General features: G+C 37.5%; 2 pseudogenes across 2 annotated transcripts; both read left to right on the top strand.

Moving 5' to 3' along the window:
• Positions 1 to 396: 396 nt before the first annotated feature.
• On the top strand, positions 397 to 15,606 carry LOC110007321 (long chain acyl-CoA synthetase 4-like; annotated as a pseudogene). Its single transcript, XR_002281018.2, has 6 exons — positions 397 to 991; positions 1,563 to 1,640; positions 1,739 to 1,856; positions 4,192 to 4,424; positions 14,203 to 14,258; positions 14,721 to 15,606. The product of XR_002281018.2 is annotated as a long chain acyl-CoA synthetase 4-like (transcript).
• Positions 6,312 to 8,076, top strand: LOC18422486 (uncharacterized; annotated as a pseudogene). Its single transcript, XR_016052437.1, has 2 exons — positions 6,312 to 7,282; positions 7,696 to 8,076. The product of XR_016052437.1 is annotated as an uncharacterized LOC18422486 (transcript).
• Positions 15,607 to 16,145: the final 539 nt, after the last annotated feature.

Here is a 16,145-nt window from a genome sequence, read left to right as displayed (position 1 = left end):
TCTTTCTTTCAGATATGCCTTGGTAGCAAGTCGGAGGGGTCTCCATCTGAGAGCAAGGAAGCATTCAAAATTGTTGACTTTGTGTAGGTCGCTCTCACTTAAGATAACCTCTTTTTGTTTTTTAGATTTCATTCTCTATTATAAGTGAATCTGATGGCTTCCTCTAATTCAGTTCAAATTCTTGAGTTATGATTGATTGTTCTTAAACTACTTCTACAATAGCTTGTAGTGTTATATCGTGAGCTGATTGCTTATTATTGTAGTTGAGTGCTTTTGAATCATTAGGAATATATGGCACGTGAATGTAACAAGTGTGATAGATCTGTAGATGATGATTAGCCATGCATTGATGTTTGTCACAATTTGAAACTATATAATGATATTCACAAGAGAGAGAGAGTACGACCTAATATTAGTTAGCAAGAGAGAGAGAGATCTTCACAAGAATATTGGGTCTACATGATAAAACATCCACATTCACAAATATATGGGGATATTATATAGTAGTCCTTAAAGGTCATTTGCTTATGAAATTTTGAGTCCATCAAATGAAAAACTTCACGTTTGGTAGCATATTTTGGCTGAGTATGTAGTGATGAATTAAGGCGTCAAGTTCATATATCATAGAGTCCTTTTGTGTCTAAATTACTTTTTTTTTTTCAGCGGAGTCTCGTATGCATAGAATTCATTGTTTACGAACATTATACTTGTAAACACATTTTTTAATTAAACGAAAGTAGTTAAACATCTGGGGAAAAAAAAGAGCATAGGCAAATTCTAATTATTGTGATGATGATATATAGGCAGACTTTATTCAGTTGAAAACATCATGTTTCAGAGGACAGTTGTGGCTTGGAGATCTGTTTTATATGTATAATGCAATATTCAGGGCTTTGGGATATGGATATTCTGCATGGATTTCAGGTTTGAATCAGAAGATTTCTGCCGGGGGTAGATTCAAGAAGACATTGTTTGATGTTGCACATGCATAGTAAGATCTCAACTGAAAATTTCTTATTTCTTTTGATAAGTTCTCCACTGAAGATATTATTTTTGAGCTTGTAATTTAATCAGCTTTGCTTTAGAGAATGATATGTCAGGAAAGTATGAGTACCATATTGCTCAGCATTAGGGTTTTTCCTTCTCGTCATGATTTTCTTGTTGGTATCTGTTGAAAGTTCCTTTATGTTGGGGATTTTTTCTTAGTGATTCTTTTCTTACTGAGAGCTTTTCCTTCTCGTCATAATTTTCTTGTTGGCATCTGTTAAATGTTCCTTTATATTGGAGTTCTTTTCTCAGTGACTCTTTTCCCTTGATCTTTTATGGGTTTAGATATAAACCTTTTCTGATAAGGAAACTCTCATGGTCGTAATTTTTTCTTTCTGTTGCAAACACATATCTTAGTGTCATGTCTTGCTTTTGATGTTTCTGCCACAATTGATTTGCTTTCTTGTGTTGCCTCAGAAAGCTTGGCATGTACATTATGCATGCAATGTCTAGAGGTTCTGTTACTGCCATTCTTCTTATAATCATATTTTCTGATGTTTACAATGAATAATCAGAGCAAACTTAATTACATGAAGAAGGGATACAATCATGATCAGGCAGCGCCAATTTTTGATAAGATAGTTTTCAACAAGGTGGTGTGATGGCCGTATCAAATTACTCTTATTATGCTTGTTACTTGTTTTTGGGATAATTTATACTTTCTCTGTCTTGATTATTATATTGTTTACAGGTGAAACAAGGATTAGGAGGGCGTGTACAACTAATTCTATATGGAGCAGCTCCCCTTGCCTCCCATGTGGAAGCTTTTCTACGAGTGGTGACTTGCGCTCATGTTCTACAAGGCTATGGTATTTATCGCTTTGAGATTTCTATTTGTGATATCTTTGCTTGAATTTCTGAAATGATGTAATTGTAGAGTCATACTGGCTTCTCCTTTTACCATAGCAACAGCAGATGCTATTATATTGCTATAAAGTGTATTCCAATGAAGCTAAGGACCTAAGGCATATTTAAACTTTCCATCAGTATTTAATATAGAGAATTTAGCTGACAAATTCTTAATATCAGAGGACTTAAAGCATACTTATGAGCTTGACCAATATAAACATGTTTCCTTATACCTGGTGCCTTAAATGGATCACAAGGAAAATATATTTATGGTATCTTGCATTGCAAATGTTAGATGAATTTCATTGAAATTATTATGATACCAAGGCAAAGACTGAGAAAGTACTTCTAAGAAATCGTGTCATGTATTAACATTGGATTGGGTGCAAACATACTTGAAAGATTTCCAAGGAAAGAAAAACTGGGACATAGTTCTCTCATCATGCAGGAAAAAACTCTCAAATTGATCAATCTCATTGGCACGGTAATGCGTGCAAAATAATAACCACTCTAAATCCAACCAGGTTCTGTGCTCAACTTCTCTTTCTCAATGTGCAGAAATTTTATTTATTGAAGCTTCTTTTATGTTTTATATCAAAGCGGAATGATCAAGTGGAAATATATCCTCATGCATCTTACAATCACTTCCTAATCTAAGAATCCCACGCAAGGCCACATATTAAGTTGTCTAATGTGTGAAATCCATCCTATATGGTAGATGGATGTGATTGGCTGCTCGGGTAGATGTTACCTCGCTAACATGTGACAAACCCTATGATGAATCATAGTGCACTTAAATAACATCTGTGGACGTTTCATTAGGACGAATGTATCCCTTTTACTAAACAGGGCTCTAGGCTTGATTAATGTAAACACAAAACCCCTAAGTATCTCTTGTGCATAATTGAAAACTTGCTAGACACAAATCTTTGATAAATATTAGATATATTTGTAAGCGTATATACACTGCAAATGAGTTCTTAATGATATGGCACCCTAACAAACTAGCTGCCCTCTTCCCTAGGAGGGCACTGGCTTTTGTTGAAGTAGAAATGTGTAGCTAGTGTCTGTTAGGGGAGTGCAGAGTGAAAAAGATTCTAAACACTGAGTGCTTGTGGAAGTGATGAAACCTTGGGAGATTCTTCATTGGAAGTAACTATATAGCACCAATCTGGGTTATGAGAGGAATATGTCTCTGTGCTTTTTTTTAAGCAACAATTTTGATCTTCAAACAGCACCTATTGAGTTAAAGGTAAACGAGGTATAATGAAGCATGAGTACAAAATATCTTAAAAATTGATGAGAATTGAGAGAGATAACAATGAAGATTTATAGAGCTTTAGGCATAAATTTTATTTCATAGCTTCAGAAAAAAGCTGCCAATATGAAAATAGAGCACATCAAGAATTTCAAAGAACTTCTAGTTGCCCATTGCACTAAAAAGGGCTGATTCTGAATTCTCAAAAAATGGCATGGAAGTACCAAGAGAACCTGACCTGCCTACACAATTTGCAAAAAAATTAAAGAAATCCCCAAAATTCTTATCCTGAATGGACATTAGAACAGGACTAATCTGATAAATCTCAATATTGGATCATGCATTTAAAAATATTTATGTGCTAATGAATAAAAATCCATTAGAACTATCGGTGGGTCTGAAACAACAAAAGCATTTGCATATAGATCACAAGCTGTCTTTCAAATATTGTGCATGCTCTCCCTAAAACTAGTAGAGGTCTATAACTACCAGATCATCCATATCTACATAATTGTTGACAGATTCGGGGCCCTGATTATGTGCAAACCTAAATTTCAATATATTCCAATACAAATATCAGATTTGACTCAATTATCAAAAGAAAAACTTTAAAAAAAAAAAAAAATATTACACTTTTATGATTTTCTTTACACTTGTACTCAAATGTTGAGTAAATGGCTTTAAAGTTCTAGCCCAAATATGATCAATGTCACATGTGTGAAGATACTTTACCACAAGCAAAGTACAGTGTAATGAGATTTTTTTCAACCTCATCAGATTTTTGTTTTTTCAACTGCGACTTCTTCAGACAGTTGATGGCTTCTATTGGTTAATAATAAAAGTCTGACAGTGTAATGAGACATCCACTAGCGGTTGACTTTAGTTTGCACGTTTTTAAAATATTTCTTCCTTTGTTGTAAAATATGCAATGCAATTATAATTTCTTCCGGAGGCCTCGTTGTAACTGATTTTATCTGGAATAAGTTTTCCATCTTAGTTTTAGGAGCTAGCACTAATGCAATTGACTGTTGTTCCAGGTATGACTGAAACTTGTACAGGTACTTTTATCTCCCTACCAAATGAGCTCTCTGTGCTTGGGACAGTTGGACTGTGGACGTGTGCTTGGTGTCTGCTCCTGAAATGAATTATGATGCTCTTGCAAGCACACCTCGTGGGGAAATTTGTGTAAGGGGGAAAACCCTGTTTTCTGGATACTACAAACGTAAAGATCTGACTAGGGAGGTTATGATTGATGGATGGTTTCACACAGGTTTGTCCATGGGAGTGTTCATATCAAATTTACTATTTGATATCACTGGTGGAAAATTTGGCTAGTAAAATCCAGAAGCAACCATAATAACCTTTTAAAATCCAGCAATATTTTTCGTTGGAACAACTGACACCTGCCACCACCCTCTCCTCACAGAGGTCTGATTTTCAACAGAAAAGTTTATTTTAGTCTTTTACCTGAGCAATTCTATAATTTTATTAGACCACTGACATGCCTTACATGTTTGAAACCGGTATCTTGTCTGTAGTACTTCAAAATTAATGTTGTCATGGTCATTTTCTGAAAAAAAAGGTGTTTCATGTTTCAACATAGAATTCATTCAATTGGAAGTTATATTGCATACAGCAGATATTGGTGAATGGCAGCCGGATGGGTGCTTGAAAATCATTGACAGGAAAAAGAACATTTTCAAACTATCCCAGGGTGAATATGTTGCAGTTGAAAACATGGAAAATATCTGTGGTCTTTGCTCAGACATTGACTCGGTATGTTGCTGCTCTTATAGATGGACCATAGGTGCACTAATATATCCTTCTGTTCCATGAGCCTGTCTTGTTATTGTGTGTTGTTTCTAAGGCTTATGAATCGGTCTCAATCTTGGTTCTCTATGATCCAAGCTCTGATTTGATGTTGCTCGACCTCACCAGTGGTTATTGAGTCAATATTGGATCTCATTGACCCGGGTTCTGATTTGCACCATCCTTCATCAACAAGTCAGGTGACCACTCTGGATTCTGATCATGTGTAGTTCCTCATAGATTTGTATACTCTCTTCTTCCTTTTGTCACTGACTTTTTCACTCCTCGTGGACGCCTCCTTCCTCTCAGACCTCTTATGTTGATTCCTGGCTCGCCTTGATAGCTTTCTTTAGTACAAATAGATCATCTGAGCCCAAAGGCTATAGGCCCAAAGACAATTAGCACCAAAAGAGAATGTATCTTGGAGGAGAGAGCCAATCCTAGAGAGAGAATTTAAACATCGATAAGTTATTGTTCCTCATTTCACCCCTTTCTTTGCCTATCTTCTCTCACTCCTCATTGCACGTGATCCTCTTCCACATCATTATTTCTATTAAACTTATGTCTTCTTAGGGAAGGCCTTGACCTATAGAGATTTACTTGCATTAGGTATTAACAGCAAGGACTTTGTGCTAAGTCCACGATACTAACAGTAAAGGCTCTATGTTCCACCTAATAGGAAAGAGAAATCTTAGATTTGAGTAGTCTTTTTGTGTGATATGCCTTGGTAGCAAGTCGGAGGGGCCTCCATCTGAGAGCAAGGAAGCATTCAAAATTGTTCACTTTGTCTAGGTCGCTCTCACTTTAGATAACCTCTTTTTATTTTTTAGATTTCATAATCTCTATTATAAGTGAATCTGATGGCTTCCTCTAATTCAGTTCAAATTCTTGTGTTATAATTGATTGTTCTTAAACTACTTCTACAATAGCTTGTAGTGCTATATCATGAGCTGATTGCTTATTATTGTAGATGAATGCTTTTGAATCATTAGGAATAAATGGCATGTGAATCTAACGAGTGTGATATATTTTTCACGTAATTTTTTGACACCAGAACTATTGTGATAAGACTGCGTCCATGTAAAAAATATGCATTTCAAAAAATCTTAGGCCCACATATAATGTGTATATTTAATATAGTGTAGCAGGCTTCCACGCCACCTTAACCGCTCATCACTGAACAGACATGTGGATTGCGAGTAGTGACAAATCATAACGAAATCGGCTTATTTTTCTTACTGCCCCTTTAATTGCACATATTTTTGATACCCAAAAAAAATCCGTCCTCCCTCTCCCCCTCCCCCTCTCTCTCTCCCTCCAATAGGAAGAAAGAAACCCCCACCCTCTCTTTCCTCGCACCAGAGGCATCATCCGTGAGGCACCCGCTTCAAAGCTTAACCTTGCTTCTTCATTCCTCTGTTAATATCCCTCTCTTTCTCTCTATAGGGCTTTGCCCGTTTATTTTTTTCTCTCATCCTACAGAGTCTTTATTTCACTTCTCTCTCTGTCTAAACTGCTCAATAAACAAGTTACTGCTTTTCTAGGGTTCTCCAAGTTTTTCAGATCTCAAGTCCGGGGTTTGCTTTTCTTTCTTTTTGCAGGTTTCTCTCCCTACCTCTTGCTCCTATTGCAGGCCTTTCTTTTTACGGGCCCTTCTCTTTCTTGTTCTCGGTTTCTCCGCTCTCTCTTCAATGCATTCATCTATAGAATTCAACGTCCCGCCTGTGATTTTCCCAAATCCTGGCCCTCAACAAAGAAGAGCCCCTTCTGCTCCTTTCCAACCCCAAACCATACTTCAGTCTCACCCCCTTAATCCTAATCCCCCAATCTTCCTTTCATGTCTTTTGACATGAGCTCTGCTTCCGCCTCCACCTCCTCTTATTTCTCAGCTCCCATCTATGGAAACCCTACATTTGAAGACGATCTGCCTCTCCTTGAAGAGCTCAGTATAAACACTTGACAAATTTATAGGAAAACCCAATTGATTCTCAACCCTTTTAAATCAAATCCTAGTTTTTTTGATGATGGAGATTTGTCTGGCCCCTTTCTCTATCTATTGCTCTTTGGATTGTTCCAATTACTTGTAGGAAAGCTGCATTTTGGTATCATATTGGGGTGGATCTCGGTGTTAGCTTGCTTTATCTATGTCACCTTCAATATGATAGCTGGGAGTAATGGGACATTGACGTTGTACACTTGCTTGAGCTTGGTTGGATATGGTATGCTCCCCATTGTTATTTTATCTCTATTTATTCCACAAGGGACATTGGTCATGTATGGATTGGGGGCCTTCTTCGTGATGTGGGAAATCCATCATTGGCTAAACAATCATTTGGTTATGCCTTTTTGGGCTTTGCTCTAACCGAAGCTATTGCATTGTTTGCCCAGGCGTTTTTGATCTCATCTGTATTCTATGTTTGAGGTATTAAATGGACAAAATCCATCGTCGTAAGGGGAGGCCTTGGTCAATCAACTCACTGCCCTTGATTGACCAAGGGAGGGGGAGTGGGAGGTGGGCCCCCTTAACAGTTGAAGTCGAGTCCTGGCCTCGATCAAAATGGATAGTAACGATTGGGTCAGTTTTTCCAGCTGAAGAATTTCTATCATTCGTCAATTGCTATATCGCTCTAGCTACTACCGACTATCCATATCCTGATTTGTCCAGTTATTGGGAACCATGTTGGGGATTGAGTTGAGCATTTCTCAGAGGCGCAGTGTGCGGGGGACACTAGTACCAAGCTTCGTATTGGTATTGCTTCTTATGGGGAAGAGCATAGAGGATTGGTGGCTTATGCTTGTTGCTTGGTGTATCTGCTATTCTCTTTGTTGGTTTTGTTCTGATGGTGCAGAGGTTTTGGATTTGGATTTGTATTTTTGGTAGGAGCTCGAAAATTGAACTCGAGAGAGTTCTTTTTTAAAGATGTAAAATGCTTCTTTTTCTATTTGTTTTTGGATTCGGTTAATATTGTAAAGCCTGTCTGATGAATGTGTTGTTTTCTTTTCTCGGAGTTGGTTGTGTTTTTTATAAAGGATATTAGGATGTCATGTGGATCTTTTACTTGTATTCTTCTGTGTACATTCTTCTATTCATGGGAACTGCAATCATTTTACCATTGCTATTGTTGCTTGTGGCTGTTGAATTGACATGTTTCACAATGGATGTGACATATGTACTCATTCATGATCTTTTTATTTCTATTATAAACCTTGGGTGGAATATGTTAACTAAGTTGGCTCCTGGGGCAAGGATTGCTATTGTCTTATTCAGTTCATATTGAATGAACAGATATGGCTCTCAATTTCAAAAATCTATTTAAGTGGCGGGTAATGTTCTTGAAAGAATGGAAAAATGAAATTGTAAGAAGATCACTGGTATTATAGTTGTGGTTGAGCTTTCTCATCTGTCTATTTGGTTTGGAAAGAACCAAATTGGACCTTTACTTGCGAAGGCTGGATCCTAGCTACCTCTTTGGAACCTTATGGGACTATGTGATGGGCAACTAAGAATATTCTGGACTTGTTACTCGTAAAAAAAGAACTTCTAGGAATTATGATTTAATTACTACTACTTTTAAAAGAAGAACATATCATCCTTTACTTCTTAGGGTATTATTTATCTGACCTGAATTCATTTTTTAGACTAAATGCAAAACATCCAGTTGGCTTTAGGTTGTAAATTTGTAGGTTCTCAACTCTAGGAGTTATTGTTTGTTTGGATTTTTGATTGAACATATTTTCTTCATCACTCTATTGATCTGTTTTTTTTTAATGGATTTCATCACTCTATTGAACTTCACATAGAGGGGCGTTATTGGTGAATTTTTTATTTCTTTTGACAATTAATAGCTACAACTTGCTCCACATAGTTGTTATATATGTACGTTGTTGTGTTTCTCCTCAAGTTCCATTCTCTGGTGTATATGTGTCTAAGGCAATGAGATGCTGGGTTATGTTTTAGGTTTTGGGTCTGGTTTTCTTGGTTCACATTGGCCATGCATTTAGATGTTGTTTCAAGAAATTCTAGTTTCTTGTATTTCAGTCATCGAAAATCATGTGTAATTGATAGTCTATTTCTTGTTCCCTCTGGCAATATTATCAAAGTTGATGTGGGCAATATTAGGGAAATATTAAAGTCCCTGTCTATTTGAAGGGATCAACGTATGAGTTCTATTTTCAAGACGACAACCAATTACTTGCATTTTGTTCAGATCTACAGGAGTCCTTTGTGATTGCAGTCATCATGTCGAATGAGTTATAATGATGATAACTGTGGACTGAGTTTTTGGGACAGATCTTTGTTGGGATTTAAATGTGGCATGCGGTGTTGCTATTGTCAACACCATAACCAATCAACTCATGCCTGAATTCTGAAAAGAAAAGGACAGGTTAGTTTATCTTGTTTTGGTGATAAACTTTGAGGGTGGAACGTTTGACCTCCTGCTTACAAATCTGGGATGTCTACTGCTAATTCCAAGCTTGGAATTGGGCATAACTGGTTAGTGGTTGACTTTTGCAATGCTATATCTCAAGTTCGATTCCTACCATTGAAATCACCAACCCAAACACCCCTCCCACCCCCTACAAAAAAATAAAACATACAAATAAAAATGCAGCTAGGCCAAAGCTAAGGAATGAGAATGGGTAGACCAGCTTGGTTTGTTTTTGGACAAACTTCATTTGTTGAATGCTTGACGTCTCACTTGAAAACGGAGGCGTCTACCGACAGGTCAATGCACAACGGACAAAAAAAGGGGTAGATCAGATTTTTTTTTGTGGGGAAACTTCATGGTTTGAAGCCTTGATCTCCTTGAATACCAAGGGCCAACAACTTGTGACATAAGTTTTTGTGTGCCTTCCATTCTCTTATGACCAAGGAAATTGCCTTCCATTCTCTTATGACCAAGGAAATTGTAACAGCCCCATGGTGCATCTGTGTGGGAGTTGCAATAAGTGATGAAAATCTGATATAATTATGATATGCACTGCTTTCTAAAGAAAAAAAAAAAATGTTAGTTTGCCTCAGACTTCTCATATTTGAACATGTAAGTCGAAGAAAAGGACTGGTTGAATATATTGAGATGTGCATAATTCCTATTTTGAAATGAGTGATTTGTGGGCCATTTGATGGGGTTATATCTATGGAAAAGTTGAGTCTTCTAATGAGATGCTTAACAAAGTGTAAAACAGCAGCAGAATCCCAAGTTTTTGTATGCAGGTGCATAGCAAGAGGGATGATCTATATTGGAAGCATTAGCGTATGCTATTATTTCAAAAGTGGAAGTGAGAAAATTCATTATTTGGAAGGATTTTGTAGTTGGCTAAAGAATGAGGTTCAAGATGGATAGTGGAGCAGGATTGAGGATTCAGAGTGGGGAGTCTTTTCTTCCCTAACTCCTAGGTTTTGCAACTGATCTTTTGGTGTCCTTTTTAGTTCATTCAGAAGTGCATGATGCATACATGGTACTACATGGACCATGTTGACTTAAACATGTCTGATATTTTGATTTTGATCTGTATGGAACTCGTGATGCAATTATCTATGCAGGGGTCCTAAATATGTAACTGCTCAAGATATCATCTCACCACCTTCTAAGGAAATAGTTGATATTGCACAACATATATCTAGTATCATATAGCCAACTATTTTTTGTATTGAATTACGAATCGAGAGGAATTGCATATATTCGAGAAATTCCAATCAATATGCAAGTTATCCTAACGTGTATCAGTTTTTCCCCATAATGTTTTGTTTTTGACCTGCACTTTTTTTTGGTGATTTGTCTGCAGTCATTAGTCACCCATGTGACTGTATCTTCCTCAACCTGCCTATAAGAAGCCTCTTTCTAGAAAAAGTGTCGACGATCGTGTGAGTGACATGTACGATGCATGAGTTACCCTTAACATTTTTGGAGAGGGGCCTGCCAAAATGGTTGACGCTTGGTGTCATGTTGTAGCTTGCGGTTTTTTTCTATGGTAGCTTTTGGTTTACTAGGTTTTGATCTTGCTTCTCCAATAGGTGAAGGATATTTATTGTACTTTATAGTGGCTTTTGTTGTACTTCTGATAGGTTATTAAGATGTACTCTAGGATGTGAGGAGTAAGGGCTGTTTGTCAGTGGCTAAATAAAAAGTATGAGAAGGCTAATTAGGTGGATTAGAGGATAAAGTCATGAGCGGGGATCTCAAAAACATAGTGAGGTAGAAAAATCTAAAAGTTTCTGTGGTGATGGGAGAAACTGAATAAAATTTGGAATAGAGGTGTTGTAGGCAGAAGGTAAAGATGCCTGTTGGTCATTCTTTTTTTGAGATAAAGGTTGATTTTTTTTAATTTCTGTGAAGAGTAATTACAAGTTGCATACTGTTATAAATTGGCAATTTCAGCAACGACTAGAAGAAAAGGAAGAGAACATCATGTATTACAAAACTGTCTCATTGGGACTGTAACATGTTGATTACAAACTCTTTCGTGTTACCTCCTTGGCGAGAGTATCAGCCTCCTGCCATATGTGACTAAATGAGACCTGAAGGTTGCTAGCAAACGCCAATTTATGGTCAAACAAAGGTTCAAGCTGGGGGCAAGGAGCTGTTTGGAGGCACATTTGATGACATTGAATGAATCCCCAACAACTTGGAGTGAGTGACGCAACAAGAGTCAAACAGTTCCAGTCTTTTGAGAAGTGCCAAGGCCTCAGTGCTGGTGAGTACCCAATGTGGCCTAAATACGAGAGCAAAAAATGGATTAGAAGGTCCCTGAAGAGGCCATCCATCCTGAGGGTCCAGGGTTTCCTAAGGAGCCTGACAACCCCCAAATGAGGAGACTTGTATAAACCTGGTCTTGTGATGCCCATGGGCCAAGTGTGATTCATGCTTCCCCATTTCTATAGAAAGTCTACAGATGAGACGCCACCAAAAGTCATACAATTTTGCGCCGAAAATGTGACTGGGGCATTTATATTTTTGAACACAGGGACCCCATGTCCTCACTTCGCTTTTGAAAGTTCTCGCATTGTTGAGCCACAAATGCCAAATTGAGGCAAGAATGGTAATAGACCTGCAGCAGGAAATGGATTAGAGGAATAGGTGGAGAAAGGAATAGGTGGAGAAAGGACCTCAATGCTTTTGGGCCAAACTTACTGTTAAGGAAGCCTGTACCTAGGCAGCGATCATACAGAGGAAAAGCAATTGATTTGCATTTTCCTTGGCCTTCTTGCTCATGACATATTAATTAGGATTGGGGTACTTCTTTGAATTTGATACATTTCAAGAGCTTTCTAGGATAAAGTATGCTAATTGAAGGCTTGAATCTTAAGGGGACAGGTAATCCGTACCCTGGTTACCCCATGTTCCTCATTTTGCTTTTGAAAGTTCTCGCATTGTTGAGCCACAACTGCCATTGAGGCAAGAATGGTCGCTCACCATAAAAATAGACCTGCCGCAGGAAATGGATCTGAGAAATAGGTGGAGAAAGGACCTCAATGCTTTTGGGCCAAACTTAGTACTATTCAAAAAGACCTAGAATGGAAGCCTGTACTTGAGCAGCCATCATGCGGAAGAAAAACAATTGATCTGCGTTTTCCTTCACTTTCTTGCTCATGACATATTAATTAGGATTGGGGTACTTCTTTGAATTTGATACACAGTGTTTCAAAAAGCACTATGCGGGTGCTAGGTGGTCTGGGCTGTCTAGGCTGCCCAATGCCTAGGCAGGCGCCTAGAACCTGGGTGGCCCAGTTGAATCAAATGAGGATTCTATAGTTTCTATTAGTATATCTATTGTATAAAATATAAGAATTAGGTATTTAGAGCGCATTAATATTCAGAAGTATACTACACATCAGCACACAGTCCATAAGCATAACCATAAGTCGGTTCATATCCAATTAAAACTTAAAACTTTAACCATAGTTACCAAATACCAAACCAGTTGAACTACAAATCCACAATCCACAATATGCAACCAAGAGGAAGAAAACAAAAATGAAAGTAATGCTTGAAGACTCAAAAGAATCTTCAATCAATGTTTAAAGTTTAGTCATTATTATTATTCATCATTAATCAGCAGAAAAAGTAGAGTCAGTTGCATTTGCATCATATGCATCGGAGTCACCCTCAAAACATTGGTGGTCCTCCTCCGTCTCTTCTGAATCTGCGTCTTCTTCCTCCTCTTCCTCTTCCTCGACCCTCGTCCTCTGTGTAGAAGATTTAGTGGCCATAGGAGGGACGATTGATGTCCTTGAAGCATCCATGATCATGTCGTCAATCCTTCATGCTTTTCGACCTCATCATCATCAAATAACCACTCTATATGTCCATATGTTTTGATATTAGGGGGTCTCTCTTATCTCTCTTAGCAAACCTATCTTTCAAGAATCAATTATACTTGACATAGATTAAACCATTGAGGCTTTATCTCTCTTAGCAAACCTATCTTTCAAGAATCAATTATACTTGACATAGATTAGGTCATTGAGCCGTTTTGATTCAAGCCTGTTCTTTTTCTTTGTACAAATCTAACAAAATCAAATGAAATTAATTAATATAAATATTAAATAATTAAAATCTATAGTTCATGTATTACTAATACAATTATATAGATTACCTTTACTACTTCAAAAGTACTCCAATTACGCTCACAACCAAACGAGGAAGTGGTTAGGTTTAAGATCCAAATGGCAAACTTTTGTAAATTTGGTGAACCATGTTGGCTTGGCTGCAAAGATATAGAATAAAATCATAGATATTATAAAAATAAAACTTGATTTCTTGAACTTGATGAACCTAAGAATATTATTACTACCTGGATCAATTTTGATCCCTTGCCTTATCGCCATTGGACTCCCAAACAGTTGATTGAAGAAAACTTGGATTCACAAAATAATATTTAGTTTGCATTGTTATTATGTAGAAGGTTTGGCATTACTTCCTAAACTTGATAGAGATGTTTTGGGTTGTGCTGGGGTGGGCGATGGCTTTAGAAGATCAATACATCATCTATTTTCTAAGCAAATGAATGATCCTAACATGTCTTAGTACATAATCACTGGGATCAAAATGTGTAATCGTTCAAAGGAACTGCTGCTTCCATTCAAACAGGTTCTTATGCTTACAAACGTTGAAAGAAAAAGTGGGTGGTTTAGCCGGAAGTGCCATTTTTTATGGTGCTGTGGAAGTGGCAATTTTTATGGGTTCCCTGTTTCTACTAACGTGAGTCCTGGATGCATTTGCTGGTTTTGCTTTCAGGTGGGTTGTATCATCATAGTATTTTTCCAATTAATCGAGATCGGTTATACATTGAGGTCAGTGACACGAATTTTGGTTTGCTATTTTGGCTCTATCATATATGGAAATACCATGGTACCATAAAATTGAGGTTCATTTCACGCCCTTCCATTATACATGTGATTTTTCCAATGGTATGGTAGTTATGGCTGGTTATACTTTCCTATTTTATTTTTTTAGTTTTTACCAACTGTCCCACCAACTTGATATCCTCTCTCTCTCTAGAAGATACTGATGGGAGCTGGTGATGGTGGCTAAACTGACCGTTTTTGACCTATAATAGGCCCTTGCCTTCTTTTTTCTTGGAGAGAGAGAGAGAGAGAGATCAGCCATTGGCATCCACTAATCTATTAAACAATGAACCTTGATTCATGTGGTGGTATGTTTATAAGTGGCTCTCGTGCTTATATCCTATATACTGCTTACTATCCGATAATTCCTCACATCAGGGGAAGGTTCTTGACACTCTCTCCCCGCAGGACTTGGCCCTTCTTTTAATCATGTCCATGAAATTGCATTTGGACATAAAAAGTGCCCCCTTCTCATCATTGCTAAGCCGGCAGTCTCCTGACTTTCTTGCTGCTTAAAGAGCCAGCACCAACATATCAGAAATGGCCATCTTCATACTGTATCATGGGAGCAAATGTTTCTCGAATCTCTGATTCGTGGCAGCTCACCTCAAAAAACTTCTACGAAAGAAGAAAACCAACAGGACTGGCTATTGTTCCCATGGTAATCAAAAGGAACAATGTGAAGAAGAGAGAGAAGAGGAAGAAGAGTTCTTTGAGATAGACTTGAATGTCTTTCCAACGAGGGTTTGGGAGCCCAATGATTCCTGGATTTGTCCAAGCGATGAGTCAAGTGATTATATACCTGCACTTTTGGCCAACTGCTTGATCACTGCAAAAGATTTGTCAAGTGCAGTTCCAGTGAGAGAGAGTGCACAGTTTTGTGAGGAGTTTTCTCACTTGGTTGTTGAGAGATGGAACTTCCTAGATGATGAGGAGGGTTCATTTCCTAGAAGAGGTGAGAGAAATTCATGTCCTTTTAATTTCATAAGATTTTGTTCACTAGCAGTCGTTGTCTTCTTAAGGTTTTCTCGACTAGCTGCCTCAAGAGTTGGGCGAAATAGATGGTCTAAACTTTAGTTGTGTTGCAACATGTCAATGGAGTGTCAAATGGCATTGCTGAGTTTTTCATAAGCTTGAGCTCCAGAGTTTTTCATAAGTTTGGAAACTGAGGATCGAATTTAGCAGCGGTTGACTTGGGTATACAGTCGCATGAAAATAGTGACTATTAAGCCTTTTTATGATAGTAAAAATTCGAGAACTCTTTATCTTTTAATTACATTGAACCTTCACAAAACGAAAGGGCATTCTCTCTCTATGTATATAGAAATCAAATTTTCCGCAGACAGTTCTTACAGTTTTTCTAGCCATTGTCTTTCCTCTATGAACGTTCTTTATGTTGACCAAAGGACAATGCTAGTGCTCTAGATCTCTGTAGATAGCTTTCAAATTTTTTGTAGACAGTTTTTACAGTTTTTCAAACCGTTTTCTTTCCTTCATCAACTTTCTTTATCTAAACTAGAGGAAAATGCTAGTGCTCTAGATCTCGCTGGTTCACTGCATTTGAATTGGAAAACTATTTGAATTAGATCTTCCATTTCTTTGTGTCTTGAGGACTAATTTGTCTGGAGAGCCTTTATAAGCATCAGTTCTTATATGTTGGAATCGAAATTGTCTTGAGAAGGAGACGGTACGTGCCCATAAATGAAAACGTGTCCATAATTGTTTGACATATTGATTTGTACATATTTACAGCCAAATCCAGGAAGATCTTAGATGAAATCTTATCTAATTTATGTTCTCAACTGAATTGCTTAAAACTCGATAGAAAAGAAT

Source organism: Amborella trichopoda, chromosome 3 (genome assembly GCF_054954075.1).
Source record: "Amborella trichopoda isolate Santa Cruz 75 chromosome 3, AtrichopodaSantaCruz75HAP2 v2.0, whole genome shotgun sequence".
In the NCBI taxonomy this organism is placed as follows: Eukaryota; Viridiplantae; Streptophyta; class Magnoliopsida; order Amborellales; family Amborellaceae; genus Amborella; species Amborella trichopoda.
Note: the sequence above shows the minus strand (reverse complement) of the source record. Positions and strands in the feature narration are given on the sequence as shown.